Source organism: Zalophus californianus, chromosome 5, assembly GCF_009762305.2.
Source record: "Zalophus californianus isolate mZalCal1 chromosome 5, mZalCal1.pri.v2, whole genome shotgun sequence".
NCBI lineage: Eukaryota > Metazoa > Chordata > Mammalia > Carnivora > Otariidae > Zalophus > Zalophus californianus.
This window is the reverse complement of record NC_045599.1, coordinates 102,125,956-102,144,795: the sequence shown is the minus strand read 5'-3', so window position 1 is coordinate 102,144,795 and position 18,840 is coordinate 102,125,956.

Sequence of the window (18,840 nt, the reverse complement as noted above, 5' to 3'; positions counted from 1 at the left end):
ATCACAAAATCTTTTATTTCATTAAAATTACAGAATCAAGGCCACTCATGCCTTAAAATATTTTTTTAATGTTGCTATCTGTATTAGATTAGTGGCACAGATTAATTTGAGATCTTATTCTATGAGGGGGTGAAAAATGAAAAAAACTGAGTTGCTCATTTACCTCCGCTTCAATTCATGAATTCATTAATTCAACTCAGACAATAAAGAGCACATATTCTGTGCCAGGCACTCTTCTGGGTGCTGGGAACACAGTAGTGAAAAGAAAAACCACTCTCCCTGCCTGCCTTCCCACCCCCCGGCTTATATTAATCAGAGACGCTCACCTTTTATCCATTAGAATGATATTAAATTCTTAGAGTATCATTCATTCCTAGAATTTAAGGAAAATATATTGTGTTGATAATAAAGTCATTGTAAATCTATTTATATTCAGAGTTTAACTAGATCTTGGGAACTGACAGCATAAAATTAAACATTTTTACTTTCCATTTTATGAAAATGAGTGGCTTTTGAAGCCCATGCTGCTAAATAGCTATACCTTTCTAAAAGCGTCAGAAGGAAATGCTAGAAGGAAAGAATAATTATAATAAACTTAAAATATAATTAATGACTTTAATAGTTATTTGCACATGCCAGAAAAAGAATAAATTGTCTGGAAGTTAGGCTTGTAGAAAATGTCAAATTTGAAGCCCAGAAAGAAAATAAAAGAATGGAAAATACAAGAAAGTAAATCTGTTTTGGAACATAGAGAAAATGTCTCATGTGCTTTTTTAAATGTGAAATGAACATAGATTCTGCAGACTTTCAAATTGGAAACCCATGAAGTGAAAGGAAACTGGATGGCTCTAGATAATATCTGAAGACACTATTTTCTGAAACTAGTGAGCTAAAACTCACATAGTTAAGAGTTTCTAGATACCCTACGTAAAATAAATCCAAAGAAAACAACACGAGCATATTACGTTAAAATTCTTGAAATCTAAAGATAAAGAGACGATCTTAAGTAGATGAGGGGGAGAAAAGGACATAAATTATTAGAAGGAGCAGCTCACAGCATTTTGAAAGGGTAGAAGGCAGAAGAAAATCAAAGGTCATCTTTAAAGCACTGGAAGCTGGAGGGTTGCTTAATTATTATAATACCAGATGAAATAGAAATTAAGAAATTTTACAAGTAAAAAGACCTTACCATACGGGGGGGGGAGGGAAAGGATGTGAATTCCACAGGCAAATACAACCATGCCAGAGTCATATGCACGCAATCATGTAGTCTTAAGACACGCAGTAAATTTCATTAGTGCTTCAGTGAACATTGAAGTGCTAATATCATCTTGAGGTCCTGATTGGAAATTTTTTTAGATGAATACCCAGAAGTGGGATTGCTGGATCCTATCTTCTATTTTTTTGTTGAGGAAACTCCATAACTCTGTAACTCCATGCTGTTTTCCACAGTGGCTGTGCCATTTTACATTTGCACCAATGGTGTGCAAAAGTTCCAATTTATCTACATCCCAACCAATACTTGTTGTCTTTTGTTTTTTTGATAATAGCCATCCTAACAGGTGTGAAGTGATATTTAATTATGGGTTTGATTTCCAGTTCCCTGACAATTAGTGGCATTGGGCATCATTTCACACACCTTTTGGTCATTTGTAAGTCTTCTTTGAAAAAAATGTCAATTCCAGTCTTCAGCCCATTTCTTAGTTTGGATTATTAAGGTTTTTGTTGTTTTTGTTACTGTAGAAGTTTCTGATGTATTTTAGAAATTAGTCCCTTATTTTCTCCCATTCCTTAGGGTGCATTTTCACACTGAGGTTGATATCTTTGCTGTGTAGAAGCTTTTTAGTTTGGTGAAGTTCCATGTGTCTATTTTTGTTTTTGTCATTTCCATGAAATCCTTACCAAGACAAATGTCATGGAACTTTCCCCTTTTGTTGTCTTCTAGGAGTTCTGTAGTTTCAGGTCTTAAATTACCTTTCATCCATTTTGACTAATTTTGGTGTGTGGTGTAATATAGGGTTCCAATTTCATTCTTCTGCATGTGAATATGCAGTTTTTGCAGTTGTCTCAACACCGTTTATTGAAGAGACCCTGCTTTCACCATGGTGGTGTAGTTTTGGCACCCTTATTTAGGATCAGTTGACCATAACTGTTGGTTTATTTCTGGCCTCTCTATTCTGTTCCATTGGTATATTGTACTGACTCTTATGTTAGTACCATACTGTTGTATTTATTATTGCTTTGTAATATATTTTGAAATCAGGTGATGCCTCTAGCTTTGTTCTTTCTCTAAAATTGTCTTGGTTTTTTAACATCCTTTTGGTTCCATCTCATTTTAGAACTGTGTTTTCAATTTCTGTAAACAATTGCTTTGAGATATTAACAGGGATTGCATTGCTATCAGCACTGTAATGTTTGCTGTGGCACAATTCACAACAGCTAAACTGTGAAAACAACCTAAATGTCCACCAGCAGATGAATAAAGAAAGTGTAGTATATACATGCAATGGGATATTATTCAACCCTTAAAAAGAAATCCCTAAAGAATTTTAAAAATAAAAAAAGAAGAAATCCCTGACATAAAATGTAAACATGAGTAAACCTTAAAGACCTTAGGCTAACTGAAATAAGCCAGTCACAGAAGGACAAATACTGTATGATCTCGCTTATACTCAAGGCGTCTAACATAGTTAAGCTCATAAAAGCAGAGTAGAATGGCGGTTGGTAGGGACTGGGGTGATTGGGAAGTAGGGACTAGCTAATCAATGGAAACTTTCAATTATGCAAGATGAAAAGTTCCAGAGATCTGTACATTTTGTCTATTGTTAACAATATTTTGTTGTACACTTAAAAAGGTACAAAGGTACATTTCATGTTAAGTGTTACTAGCACAATAAATAGTCATTGTAACTAAAATGGTAAGTAGATCAATACACAATCATAATCGAAGATAACTCCTTTCTGTATATAAAACAAATAAAAAATCAGTAAAAATAGATGAAGAAAACTGATTTTGGGGAAATAGAGTGTTATACTAACCCAAGGCAGAATAAATACTGTGTGTTAGTGCATCTAGAACATTTGCTAAAATATACCAACACTGGGCAATATATTCTCTACCACAGAAAAATTCTTCACAGGAAATTATTTACCCCCACCCTCCTTCATGCTTGAGAAATAAAAAATTGCATTCTATATAATCCAGGTGTTAAAAATGTCACATGGGAAATTAGAAAATACCTTTAAATAATAATGTAAATGCAACATATTAAAATCCAAGGAATGGAATTCCATGTTTAATGGAAATTAATAGCTTTATCTCTGTAGAGTATATAAGCATACACATGTAGATCCTCTTCTAATTCTGTAGTAGGTTACTTTAATGAAACTTTTTGGACATTTGGTAATCAGGGGAATTATAGTTTCACTTGTCACAGCTATCCAAATTTCTCTGTTAAGTTCATTATATTTTAAATTATTTTCTTAAAAAAGTCTCATTTTAAGATATATAATTGAGATCTTATTTTTGCTTTTGTTTGCTAAAAATAACTCCTTACTATCAAGTTTGACCTTATAAGACTAAGGGCACCTTTTCTTCTTCAAGGCTACCAGGCTACCAAACAAGTATATATCAGTAGGAAAAAAACCATGTAAGAAAAAAAAGAATACTTGGATGTTAATAAGTGAAATGCTCATTTTATTAATAAAAACATTGAAATGCAAAAATTGTACATCAGAGAAAAACATTCGATGCATTTAATGAGTATAAGCTTTTGGTTAGCTAGATAAAGACATACTTTTTAACTGAGCACATTACTTCTGTTTTCTTAACAGAAGGAAACTTAACAAAATTTTAATAATAGTTTCTAATCTTTGCTTCAATAAAGTCAAAAGCTCTTAGGAAATAAAGTCTCCCCTGAAATAAGAATTAGGAGATCTGTATCCTACATATGCACTCCTATTAACTAACATCAAAACCTTGTTCAGAATTCCCTTAAATTTGCTGTTTAGAATCCTTCTTTACATAAATTAAGATTTCATGAGCCTTGATTATGATACAGTGGTGTCAAGGTCAACTGATGCAAAGTGAGGGAGTTTGCAATCTTCAGTTTAACTCACCCAGTGGCATTATTAGGGTTGTAAAATTGCTCCTAAGCTTTCAGTACAACCCAAAATTTCCTAAGGAAAGAAAAGCATTCATGAACAATCTACTCTTTAAACACACACACATGCACACACAATCTTATATTCGTTAGTTTATGAAGAAATATTTGATAAGCAACTTCATCACCCAAAGTAGGATTTTTAGCCAAATGTCCTTTCATTTTCTATATTTATCAAAAAGAACCAGAATATGAAAATGGCAAAAAATAGCTGTCTTATAACATTACTCTTTTATATACAGGAAAAACTTAAACATCAAGTTTATCCATGAAGATAAATGTAAAAAGTTATCTACCTCTAGCATGCTGAACTAAATGAACTATAATTTACTTGACTTTAAAGATAAGCCAATAAAAAATGCATTATTTCAAAAGTGGAAATGAAAAATTAATCTTGCTACTCTCCTTATCAAAATCAGACTTCCTTTACTCATTGTTGAAAAATAATGTCAGCAAGATTAATAAAATGGTGAGAGAACTTGCATTCTATGTATGTACTAATTATCAGACAATAAGTTGGAAAACAAATGATTTTAACCTAAATATTTAATCAGATACTCTATCATCATGGATGTAACCAAATGGAAAAAGTGACTGTTTTTAGTGAATGCCTTATTTCACAATAGACACTAGGTTTTGGAATTCATGTATAGTTCCAAAACTATTACTTCTCTTCATCTATAAGATGGATGTAATTTCTGAAAATCTGATTTTGTTGAATAGAAGATATTGATAAGTAGAAAGATAAATTGTATTCTGGCATTTTCTATACATACTCGTTATCCTATACAATCTATAGCTATCATCCAAATAACAATAGCTATAATGACTATTATTACGGCTTTGAGGGAAAAGTATTTTTTCTGTGTATAATATTGTCTAAAATTTTAGTAGTTGCCTAACAAAAAATCAAGTCCTCATACCTTCTTAAGCATTTATCAAAATAGAAAAGTTTTAATATCACATTAAAATATTGAGGTATCTGAGCCCCTGGGTGGCTCAGTGGTTAAGTGTCTGCCTTCGGCTCAGGTCATGGTCCCGGGGTCCTGGGATCGAGCCCCGTATTGGGCTCCCTGCTCAGCTGGGAGCCTGCTTCTCCCTCTCCCACTCCCCCTGCTTGTGCGTGCTCTCTCTCTCTCTCTCTCTGATAAATCAATTTGTTAATAAAATATTGAGATAGCAACCCAAATTTTTGTCTCCAAAATCCAGCTAATTCCCTGAATAAAATGTTACTTGAGTTGAAGTTTGAATACTTTAAAAACCAGCTTTATTGCAGTAGAATTTATATATAGTAAAATTTACCAGTGTGAGTATTTGTGTGTGTGTGTGTGAGAGAGAGAGAGACTATGATATAATACTAAGAACCCCAAAAGTTGTCTGCTTGTCCCTCTTTAGTCCATCCTCTTTCCCCACCTGACACCCCTGGAAATCACTGATCTGATTTAAATTTGTTAATAAAGCCTCAATTTTTCTGAACTTTCATATAAATGGAGTTCTGTGATATGCAGTCTTTCTATCTACTTTCCCCCACTTAGTATGATGCTTTTGAAAATCACCTATACTGGTAGATATATCAGTAGTTCATTCCTTTTTATTTCTGTGTAGTATTTCATTGCATGGTTATACCAAAATTTCTATATCTACTCACCAACGGCAGGCAAGAATTTGACCACTGAACCACCAATGCTCTACTCACTAATGGAAAAACTTTTTCAAATGAAATTCTCAAAAGATGTTTCCTTTCTAAATGTCAAAAGTAAATAACATTGGGAAAAAAATACTCAAAACCTTCTAAAATCCCCATCTTCCAAAATCTACATCACTGTTAGTCACAATATACGCAGTCACTGAGGGCCCATTGTCAGACACTTTTATTTATTATTTTTTAAAAATTTTATTATGTTAGTCACCATACATTATATCATTAGTTTTTGATGTGGTGATCCACAATCCACTGTTTTCGTATAACACCCCAGTACTCCATGCAGTACGTGCCCTCCTTAATACCCATCACCGGGCTAACCCATTCCCCCTTCCCCCTCCCCTCTAGAGCCCTGTTTGTTTCTCAGAGTCCGTAGTCTCTCATGGTTCATCTCTCCCTCCAATTTCCCCCCCTTCATTTTTCCCTTCCTTCTCCTAATGTCCTCCATGCTATTCCTTATGTTCCACAGATAAGTGAAACCATATGATCATTGACTTTCTCTGCTTGACTTATTTCACTTAGCATAATCTCCTCCAGTCCCATCCATGTTCATGTAAAAGTTGATCCCTTCTGATGGCTGAGTAATATTCCATTGTATATATGGACCACATCTTCTTTATCCATTCATCTGTTGAAGGGCATCTCAGCTCTTTCCACAGTTTGGCTATTGCAGACATTGCTGCTATGAACATTGGGGTGCATATGGCCCTTTTTTTCACTACATCTGTGTCTTTGGGGTAAATACCCAGGAGTGCAATTGCTGGGTCATAGGGTAGCTCTATTTTTAAATTTTTGAGGCACCTCCACACTGTTTTCCAAAGTGGCTGTACCAACTTGCATTCCATCAACAGTGTAAGAGGGTTCCCCTTTCTCCACAACCTCTCCAACATTTGTTGTTTCTTTCCCATGTCCATATTTGCCATTCTAACTGGTGTAAATTGGTATCTCAATGTGGTTTTAATTTGAATTTCCCTGATGGCTAATGATGATGAACATTTTTTTCATGTGTCTGTTAGCCATTTGTATGTCTTCTTCAGAGAAGTGTCTTTTCATATCTTCTGCCCACTTTTTGACTTGATTATTTGTTTTTTGCATGTTGAGTTTGAGAAGTTCTTTATAAATCTTGGATACCAGCCCTTTATCTGTAGTGTCATTTGCAAATATCTTCTCCCATTCTGTGGGTTGCCTCTTTGTTTTGTTGACTGTTTCCTTTGCTGTGCAGAAACTTTTTATCTTGATGAAGTCCCAAAAGTTCATTTTTGCTTTTGTTTCACTAGCTTTTGGAGATGTATCTTGAAAGAAGTTGCTGTGGGCGATGTCAAAGAGGTTACTGCCTATGTTCTCTAGGATTTTGATGGATTCCTGTCTCACATTGAGGTCTTTCATCCACTTTGAGTTTATCTTTGTGAATGGTGTTAGAGAATGGTCGAGTTTCATTCTTCTGCACGTGGCTGTCCAATTTTCCCAGCACCATTTATTGAAGAGACTGTCTTTTTTCCATTGCATGTTTTTTCCTGCTTTGTCAAAGATTATTTGACCATAGAGTTGAGGGTCCATATCTGGGTTCTCTATTCTGTTCCATTGATCTATGTGTCTGTTTTTGTGCCAGTACCATGCTGCCTTGGTGATCACAGCTTTGTAATATAGCTTGAAATCGGGCAATGTGGGGCGCCTGGGTGGCTCAGTTGGTTAAGCAACTGCCTTCGGCTCAGGTCATGATCCTGGGGTCCTGGGATCAAGTCCCACATCGGGCTCCCGGCTCAGCGGGGACCCTGCTTCTCCCTCTGACCCTCTCCCCTCTCATGCTGTTTCTCTCTCTCTCTCTCTCAAATAAATAAATACATAAAATCTTTAAAAAAAAAAAAAAAGAAATCGGGCAATGTGATGCCCCCAGCTTTGTTTTTCTTTTTCAACATTTCCTTGGTGATTTGGGGTCCTTTCTGATTCTGTACAAATTTTAGGATTGTTTGTTCCAGCACTTTGAAAAATGTCTTTGGAATTTTGATCAGGATGGCATTGAAGGTACAGATTGCTCTGGGTAGCATAGACATTTTAACAATGTTTATTCTTCTGATGCATGAGCATGGAATATTTTTCCATCTTTCTGTGTCTTCAGTTTCTTTCATGAGTGTTCTAGGATTTTGGAATCCATATTCATCAGGGATATTGGTCTGAAATTCTCCATTTTGACAGGGTCTTTGCCTGGTTTGGGGATTAAGGTAATGCTGGCCTCATAGAATGATTTTGGAAGTTTTCTTTCTGTTTCTATTTTTCGAAACAGCTTCAGTAAAATAGGTATTATTTCTTCTTTAAATGTTTGTAGAATTCCCCAGGGAATCCTTTAGGCCCTGGACTCTTGTTTTTTGGGAGGTTTTGATCACTGCTTCAATCTCGTTACTGGTTATTGGCCTATTCAGGTTGTTAATTTCTTCCTGTTTCAGTCTTGGCAGCTTATAGGTTTCCAGGAAGGCCTCCATTTCATCCAGATTGCTCAGTTTATTGGCATATAGTTAATAATTTCTAATAATTGTTTCTATTTCCTTGGTGTTAGTCGTGATCTCTCCCCTTTCATTCATAATTTTATTAATTTGGGTTCTTTCTCTTTTCTTTTGGATAAGTCTGGCCAGTGGTTTATCGATCTTATTAATTCCTTCAAAGAACAAACTTCTAGTTTTGTTGATCTGATCTGTGTTTCTGGTTTCTAATTCATTGATCTCGGCTCTACTTTTAATTATTCCTCTTCTAATGCATGACTTAGGCATCGTTTGTTGCTTTTTCTCTAGTTCTTTAAGGTGTAGAGTTAGTTGGTGAATTCAGGATTTTTCTATTTTTTTGAGTGAGGCTTGGATGGCTATGTATTTCCCCCTTAGGACTGCCTTTGCTGTATCCCATAGGTTTTGGTTTCGTTCTCATTGATTTCCATGAATTGTTTAAGTTCTTCTTTGATTTCCTGGTTGACCCAAACATTCTTGAGCAGAGTGGTCTTTAGCTTCCAAGTGTTTGAATTTCTGCCAGATTTCTTCTTGTGATTGAGTTCCGGTTTTAAAGCATTGTGGTCTGAGAATATGCAGGGAATAATCTTAATTTTTTGGTATCGGTTGAGACCTGATTTGTGACCCAGTCTGTGGTCTATTCTGGAGAAAGTTCCATGTGCGCTCGAGAAGAATGAGTATTTTGTTGTTTTAGGGTGGAATGTTCTGTAAATATCTATGAGGTCCATCTGATCCAGTGTATCATTCAAAGCTCTTGTTTCCTTGTTGATTTTCAGCTTAGATGATCTGTCCATTGCTGAGAGTGGAGTATTGAGGTCTCCTACAATTAACATATTGTTATCAATATGACTCTTTATTTTGGTTAACAGTTGGCTTATGTAGATGGCTGCTCCCATGTTGGGGGATAGATATTTACAATTGTTAGATCTTCTTGTTGGATAGACCCTTTAAGAATGATATAGTGTCCTTCTGTGTGTCTAACTACAGTCTTTAGTTTAAAATCTAATTCGTCTAATTGCTACCCCAGCTTTCTTTTGAGGTCCGCTGGCATGGAAGATGGATCTCCAACCCTTCACTTTCAGTCTGGGTGTATCTTTAGGTTCAATATGAGTCTCTTGTAGGCAGCATATGGATGGGTCCTGTCTTTTTATCCAATCTGCAACCCTGTGCCATTTTATGGGAGCATTTAGGCCATTCACATTGAGAGTGATTATTGAAAGATATGAATTAATTGTCATCATGTTGCCTTTGAAGACATTTTTTCTTTTCAAACAACATGAAGTTGTTTTTATAGATTGTCCCTGTAAATTTCTATTGTATATCAGTCTTGGGGTCTTTCTCCTTTTATAGAACCCCCCCTTAATATTTCTTGCAGGGCCGGCTTAGTGGTCACATATTCTTTCAGTTTCTGCCGGTCGTGGAAGCTCTGCATCTCTCCATCCATTTTTAATGAAAGCCTTGCCAGATAAAGTATTCTTGGCTGCATGTTCTTATTTAATACCCTGAATATGTCTTGCCAGGCCTTTCTGGCTTGCCAGGTCTCTGTGGATAGGTCTGAAGTTATTCTGATGTTCCTCCTTCTGTACGTAAGGAATCTCTTCCCCCTAACTGCCCTTAAGATGGTTTCCTTGGTTCTAAGATTTGCAAGTTTTACTATCAGATGCCAGGGTGTTTGCCTGTTTTCCTTGATCTTGGGAGGGGTCCTCTCTGCCTCTAAGATGTGAATGTTTGTTTCATTCCCCAGATTAGGGAAGTTCTCAGCCACGATTTGCTCAAATACATCTTCTAGTCCTCTCTTTCTCCAGTCCCTCCGGGATTCCAATTATTCTGACATTGGAACGCCCATGGTGTCACTTATTTCTTTGATTCTATTTTCATGGATTCTGAGTTGTTTTTCCCTGGCCTCCTCTTTTCCCTTTTTATCTATTATATTGTTTTCCAGGTCGCTTATTCGTTCTTCTGCCTCAGTTACCCTAGCTGTTAGATTATCTAGATTGGACTGGATCTCATTGATAGCATTTTTAAGTTCTGCCAATTCAGCTTTCATTTCTGCCCTTAGAGAGTCTATGTTGCCATTATTTGATTTCCCCATTCTAGCCATTGTCTTCACAAGTGCTAGCCTGAATTCCATCTCCGATATCTTGGTTATATCTGCATCCATTTGTAAATCTGTAGCATAAGTCATAATCTCTGAGTCTTTTCTATTTTGGGAGCGCCTCCTCCTAGTCATTCTGTTGATGGGTGTTTGAGGGAATGTATAGAGTCCAAATTATTGACCAGAACCCAAGCAAGATGCACCTGTTTTATGGGGACCTTAGGGTTACTGGTCTCTTGTTTTCCCAGCCTGTCTTCTGGGGAGGGGCCTGCCTCACTGTTACTCAGGCAACCCTGTTTGGGCGGAGTTGCTCTGCCCCCCCCCCCCCCCGTGGCGGGGGATGGGCTCAACGGGAATCAGTTTTTGGGGCTTTTCTTCTCTGATAGCTTTCCCTGGCAGCTTTCCACGTGTCTTCCCCGAGTCAGAGCAGAAGAGACTGTTTCCCACCCTCTGCCTCAGAGCAGAGAGATTGCAGTCTGTTCTTCAGTGAGCTCTCCAGGCCACACTGTCTCCGTTTTTGTCCGTGCTGCTATAAACTGCAGCGGCCTGGGTTGTGCGCCCCTCTGCAGTGCCCCCAGTCCTGCCCCCAGGTTGGAGCACATCTCTGCCCTTTTTGCTTCTAAAACCACCAGCCGCCCCCAGATCGCACCCCCGGCCCCGCCATCTGGGTTTCCGCCCCGGGGGCTGCCCTAGAGTTCTTTCCCCGCTGCTACCGGTCTATGAGTCTGTGCCCCATCCCCAGCGCGCGAGGCTGTTGCTCACTGGCGGTGTAGGATCCCCACGGCCAGGCTCCCTCCCGCTGCCGTTTATCCGCCCATATCTGCCCGCGGAATCACGGCTCCCCTCTTCATACCTGGAAACCAACCGCCTGCGATATTCTGTTTGTAGAGATCCAGATCTTCTTACATCTCAGGCTGGTTTTGTGGGTGCTCAGAGTGGTCTGGTAGATATCCAGCTCAATTCCAGGGACCAGTTGAAATAGGGTCCCCTACTCCTCCACCATCTTTTCTGGTCCTCCTCAGGTCTACTGTTTTTTTAGGTGACTCTACTCGAGATCCTGTATTTTTGAGCTGGAGATAGTGACTGGAGAAGACTCTGGGTTGTCCTTTCAGAGGAGGAGGAATATTAGTTCTGGAGGCTGGAAGGCACTGATCCTGGGCTGGCAGGGCAGGTTTCTAGAAGAGCTCTCCTGTCTTGCGGCTGGCAATCCTTCGGCTGTGTCCTCACAGGGCAGACAGCCAGCTTGGCTCTGGGGTCTCTTCTTACTAGGACACTAATCCTGAAGGATCAGAACCCCACCCTTATGGCCTCATTTGTCCTTAATCACGTCCTCAGAGGCCCCACCTTCAAGTACAGCAACACTGGGGGCTGGGACTGTGACATACTGTTGGAGGGGATCATCGAGAGGCCATGATCTGTCAGACACTTTTGTAAGTAATTCATTCTTTTTTTGCCTTAATGAAGATTTTACCAAAAAAAAAAAAAAAAAAGGCTATCAGATTCTCAAAGTTTTAGTATATTCTTGCATTCTCTCTGGAATTTCCTATCTCAGTTTTGGTTTTTGTAATGAAGCATTTAATGCCAGATACTTCCACAGTCATCTTGAAAAGAGGCTAAATTTCTATATATTCAACTCTCTTAAATGTTAAAAATAAGAGTGTCTCCACTTAGAAAAGAGGCAGTGCAGTGTCCTAGTTAAGAGCACAGGTTCTGGAACATGTCGGGGTTCATGGCTCAGTCTTTCCACTTAGGAGTTGAATATTTGGTCAGTTAACTCAATCTCACTGTACCTATGTGGGTAAACTAGACGAATAACAATACCCACTTAGTAGGGTGATGAGTATATAACTTAATGAATGTTATGTACTTAAAACAGTCTTTTTTATATGTACTGTTTACTACTAGCAGTTATTAATTAGATAATTGGTTCTAAATATTTGTATACTTTCTGTAAATTGAGTTTCCTTTAAGAGTCTAATATTAGAGAATTTAGATATTAAAACAAAAATCCATAAAACAAGTATTTTGATCTATTTCTTTAAACTGCTTTTAATTCTATTCAGTTATATTTTAACTAAAAGAAAATGTGTACCTAGAGAATTAAAGAATTTAACCCTACAGGATTCAGATGGAATCACTTTCAACTGGTTGAACTCCGTGATTTTTCTGGTTTGCTTCTGGACAATTCCTAGGCCTGCTCTCAGACATCTTGGCCTGGCTATCTGACCTACACCCCTCCCCATTAGTTCTTCTATGAATTAGGTTTTCTTATATTCACAGTGGAGATACAGAATCTTCAGCCTAGTCATCTCCTCAAGATACTCAGACTTTTGTGAAAGCACACAGAACTCTTTGTACCTTGTAAAGAAGTAATGTTTTTCTTCATATTCATAAATACCTACCCAAATCAGAAATATAGATGGCACATAAATCCTAATCCTTTTACCCAAGGCTTACACTCGCAAGACTCCTTTTCTTTCGGCATTTGTCCTATTTTGGCATTTATGTCCTATAATGTTTTAAAATCGATCTTTCAAAAGCCTCCTGTAATCAGATTTTCTATGGCCTTTATCCTTACTCAAATGTTGACTATCTTAAATTGTACCCGAGTCTGGCTTTGTCACTCAGACCTTAGACTATGAAATAGGTTTAATTATAGTTAAAGAATCCATAATCTGTCTAAGCTAATTCTTTGCCTTGGTATTACAACAGGAAAGTCGATTTATGAGAATAAGCTAAACAGATTATAGATCCCCCTAATATTTTTCAGTTTTGACTCTTTTATTTGGACTCTAGAAATAATTTTCATTATGAGTACTTGTTAGAAAAGTAACTTTATTAATACATATTACATATTACTAAGAATTTAATACCAGCTTTGGTCTTTGTATTGTCTGAGATAAAAATAGAAGCATCAATCTCCTATCTTCTTGATTGCTAAAGATATTACAGAGCATGACTAAAAATAACTCCATACAGTCAAGTTTGATCTTTTAAGATTCAAAAAGGTTTTAGGCCATATTTACTTTCTAAGAACTAACTGATTTTTAAAGAAATTAAGATTTAATTCTTAATATATCTCAGAACAAATTTTCCTGTGTTTAGATGTATATTTCACTTTTTTCTTTTTCCAGTTGAGTCAATTTTTATTTCTGTATAATATATATATTTTCTTCAAGGTCAAGTAACTGCTACATATTATAGTAGATAAATTAAAATTCCCCTAAAAAGAATATATGCTTAATAATGAAACAAAATGTTTATGTATTTCTAAAAAGCTAATCACAGAGGCATAAATTAGATCTCCTATATGAAATGACATTTAATACAGCAAGTGAACATAAACCTTCAGTTAGCTGGCTAGCTATATCAATTTTTCTAGTAATGTTGATTCCTCTTTTACCTTAATAAAGAATGAATAGTATTTCACTTTGTCCTTTCCAGATGAGCAATCTCTCAGCCTCACAGATGTTTCTAATTCATCAGGAAAGTAATGAACTTTCTGTATCAATCCATGTTCTGTAAAGGACATAAGGCCAATGTGGTGTTCTAAAGAAATGAAGAACAGTTACACTTGGAATAAATTAAACAAGACAATGTTTTGTGAAAAACTGTATCTTTTCAATTGTTGCCAAAACAGAATACAGAGCCAGAAAGATCTTGTTTTACTTAGGTTTTTTTTCCTAGCAAATCTACAGAAATAAAAATTGGGTTTTAGTACAACTCTATTACTAGACTATGCAAATAGTGCTGGATAGATTTTTATCAAATGTGGAGAATATTTGAAATGATTTGACTTGAATAAACATGTTCCTTACCTGATAAAATAAAAGTTTTTGGTGATTGAATTCCTGTTCTCTTGTAAAATATTCATGGACTTTATGCAGGGCACAGTGTTTGGAATCTATCTGGATTTGAGTCCCAGTACCACCACTATAAGATACTAGGAAAAGCTTTTAATTATGATCAGCCCCAAGTTCATTTGTAAAATGAGGACAATGAATTCTATACCTCATAGGGTTGCTAGCCGTTTAAATGAGATCATGCCCTTGAATTGGCCAGCAGAGTATCTGGCATATAGCAAGTGCTCAGTTAACATTAGGTAGCTATTGTCAGTATTATTATTATTAGGCAGTTATTATGCATGTTAGTGCTTCTTGACTATGAGAAAATATTAAATTGAACTTCTGAATACTTGTGTAGAGAGAATGTATTTAAATCCCGCCCCACCCCATCCCAGGGGCAGCTTTCTCCTTGTATTACTAGTTCATCCATGAAATGTATTCTAACAAATAGCAATCATCCACTGTTCCCCATCAATCAACAAATACAAGTACAACCATTACCTGTTTAGTGGCTGTTATATATTATCATATAAAAGTCCACCAGGAGATACTTTAGGGGTATGTCACGGATGGTCTATGGTCTTGTCATGCATTTTTGGCTGAATTAGATAAGACAAACTCACAGGAGTCATTTATGAATAATGGGCTATAAAATTAAAGGCTAAGTAACAAGGCATAAAGTGCTGATGTTGTAGTGTATTTGTCAAGAGTCTTCCAGATGCAAGTAATAAAATATAACTCAAATTAGGTGAAATAAAAACATTAACTTACTGCCTTGTATAAATGAAAGCTTCAGGGAAGATATTGGGCATTGGGTGGATCCAGGACATCAGATAATTTCATCAGTCCTCAGTTTTTCTCTCTTTCTCTATTACATTCTCTTCTTTGTTGACTTCATTTTCACGGAGACCCTCACTGTAAACTGATGAAGTTGGTGTTGGCATCTCCTGACTCACAGAATCAAAATGTAGCAAGCTAAAGTCCAAGAATGTATTCTGAAGTCTTTTCCCTTTTATCCATATTTCAGCCAGCTTTGCTTGACTTATGTCAGGTGCTTTCAAGCTCTCTCCACTAGGTGGCCTCTGACAGTCCGAAGGTACATCCTCACTGTCTCAAGGACAAGGAGTGAGAGATTGTTTTAATCATCTCCACAAAATCCATGACTGCATCATCTACTTCACTAGTTCTGGTTTGGCTACTTATCCATTTCTAAACTAATCACTCTGTATGTGTAAGGGAGAGCAGAGGGAGAGGGTTGCAGAGCTTTAAATTGGTAAAGTCTGAGCCACAAATTTATTCCTAAAGCCAGAAGTGAATACAGTACCATCAGAACCAAATCAAATGGATTTTCTTATGGAAGGGTTTGTTCTCCAATGAGAAAAATTCAGATATTATCAAAAAATTTTTGGATGCCTGGAACATTCCAAAGTAGATTCCCGTTATATTGCTTAAGGCAGGTTGGATTCCAAATCACCAGTTCTTACTCTAGAAAAACCCCAGCACTGCTTCTAAAATTCCAGTAAAATCTTTAGCAACAACTACTCAATTAGTAAGCTATAAGTTCCTTTTCACTGTGTTTTCAGATACTTCAAACCACTTCATTTACACGTTCGTATTGTGAGGTAAAACCCTCCTATTGCCGATGAGGAAACTGAAGCATATCTGGGATTTGTTCAAACACATAGGATGAGTTAGGTAAAGAGCAAGTGTAATGAAACCATATCTCTGCCTAATGGAATTATCTTATTTTAGGAGCAACAGCCTGCATTCTCTTAAGTCAACAGACATAAACTTCACTGCCTATAGGAGAAAGGCAGTATAATATAAATTCCTAGAGTAAGCAGGGTAGAGATGAACAAAGTCACAAGGATGCATATCTTTTGCAGATGGAGTAGCTTCTACGTAGGGACCAATAATAGCTGCCATGCAAACCTGTAGACCAAATATGTTGGCTCTTCCAAAGTTTAAGGAGAAGCTAAATATTTGAATGCTGTGTTAAAGTTTCTTCTACTTTAAATCTTGGCATTTTGTAGGCTATACAATATATTTCTCATGCTATCGATGGATGGTCTGCTATTTTAAATAGTTCAATGCCCTCACTCTCACTCAATGTCACTACTACAGAAGTGTGTTTACTCCGCCTTCCTTTCTCAACCTGCTGTTCCTAGAATGAATAAATGCATGGGAACATTGTGCTATTCCTCAGATAAATGAGCTGCATACTCCAATCTCCCTCTACATCATTCCCCGGTGCACTCTTCTTCCTTTGTTGCATTATTATTAAGCCTCCATAAATTGTGAAAGAAGTTGGGGGAGGAGGCAAATCGTATAGAAAAAAATTGGAGGTAGATGAGGTAGATTCTGTCTCGCTAAGTTGGGGATGAAAGGACAGCGATAATTAAAGAAATGTTTCAGAGATAGAATTGAAAGGGTTTTCTTCCTTTGCGTGGCTGAGAGAAGGGAAGAGTTAAGATTCTCCCGATCTTTTAAGAGGAAACTGGTCTCAAGAGGGCTTGTTCAGATCCACAACCGATGGCAGAGAGAGACCTAAAACAATCCAAATGGGGCTTCCAGTTGTCAGTTGCTTATCTCTTTAAAAGTTCCAATAGGTTCCCCCGCCCCCTGCATCTTGCTCAGGTTCTGTGTGTGTGAGATGCAGTGAGGTGACAGCATGTCACAAGCTCCTTGTTTTTGTGCATGATCATAGGAAAATATAAAAATAGAGAGCAGGATGTTAGGCATAAAATAAGTAAAACAACAAAAACAAAATTCTCATTTAAATTTCAGTAATCAAATTCCTTGTGCTTCTAAGCTTTAAAATATTTCCTTTAAGGAGAGATCCTATTTTTCTCTCCCTGTGACCACCTTAAAAAATAGCATGCCTGTGATACTGTATCAGAGAATGTATCCTTTCTTTCACTGGAATAAGTTTCTGCCTATCACTTTGTTCTAATTTCCCTACAATTGCTCCCAGTTATCACTTTCTCCAGTGGTATTAGCTCCCCCTTTTTTTCACCCTCGTTCCTTGCATGCCAAGATCTTTTTCATTTGTTCTTCCATCTGCCTGGAATGTTTTTGTCCCAGATTCTCACTTACCTTTCTAATTTTCTCTTTTTAGACACAGTTCAAATGTCCATTTACTACTTAATCTGAAGTTACCCCCCTCAGTTAATTATTGTCTCGTACCATTATCCTAAAATAATTATATATTTGTTTAGTGCTTTTTATTATTTCTTCCATTAGAATGCAAGCTCCATTTGAACAGTCCTTATCTGTCAGTATCACCATTGCATCCTCAGATCTAGAAGAGTAACTGACACATTGGAGATGTCAAAGTCTTTGAGAGGCCACATCTCTTCCACATGTTTTCCAGAGCATGAGAATGAGACAGACAGAGCATGAACAAGAATGGCAGATGAAGGCCAAAGCATCATCTACATTACTGGCTATAATGTATCGACATTGCTCAAGAATTAGCAGACTCTGCTTCCCTATCTTAGGCAATTCCGGTCCGGGACAGCCTGATGCAAAAGAATATACCCCTGGAACATCAGATGAGATTCCTGGTATATAGTGAAAAAGGAACTAAACTGAACCTGGCCAGTTTATTCTTCTCAATCAATCTAATCCTATGAGGTCACCTTTCCCTCCCAGAGAATCAGTATGTGAAGAGGCAGGGAGAAGCCAATAGGTACATTAACTGATCTTCTTTTACATGGAAAGAAATACCCAAAGTGAGAGAAAAGCATGACTTCTAAATATAATCCATAAATATTCTTGGAATGAATTTATGTTCTTTAGTTCTAATTATAGGTGGCAAAAGGAGATGCTCTGGGGTTAAAAGGGATTTTCCCAAGTTTATGTAAAGCAGGTGTCCTATTTCTAGTCCAGTATTCTCCTACAATATTGTACAACAGTATTTCCAAGCTTGGAGCTTGGTGACATGTGAGCGCCACAGGAACTATGATGAAGGGTAAACAAAAGAGGACAAATATGCCCTGAAGTTTCAACAGAGGAAATGAGACCAGTGTTAATATTCTGGTCACCCATCAGCTTGGGCCCTAAGAACCCATTTCCTCTGCTCCTCGGCTGCTCATTTTCAGTGTGTCTCCATTACTAAAAGAAGACAAACCATCGGCGGAAACTAATCTATCCTCATTCAATTAAACTGCAAAGCAATTACTTTTTTCCCCTAAGAGAGTGCAATTAGTCCCCTTTGAAAATTTGTTCCAGCTCCAGGAGAAAAACAGAACCTCTGAAAATGTATGTCGAAAGCAAAAATATGAAGAAAAGCTCCTCACCCTTCTTATCCATCTGCAGCTTCAGTTTTCCCTCTTTGGGCCCAGCCTCTACTTGTTTGGTCTTTGCCTCCCTAACATGCTTTTCTGTGTGACCCCTTTTCCAGTGAGTGACTTTTTCTCCTCGTTCAAACAGGCATGTGGGTTAGGATATGAGACTGTGTAGAAGAAGCTTGGTATACCAGAAGGCCATGTGGACTTGGAATTCTTGTTCTCTGCTTTGTGACTGTGGGCTCTCTGGGCTT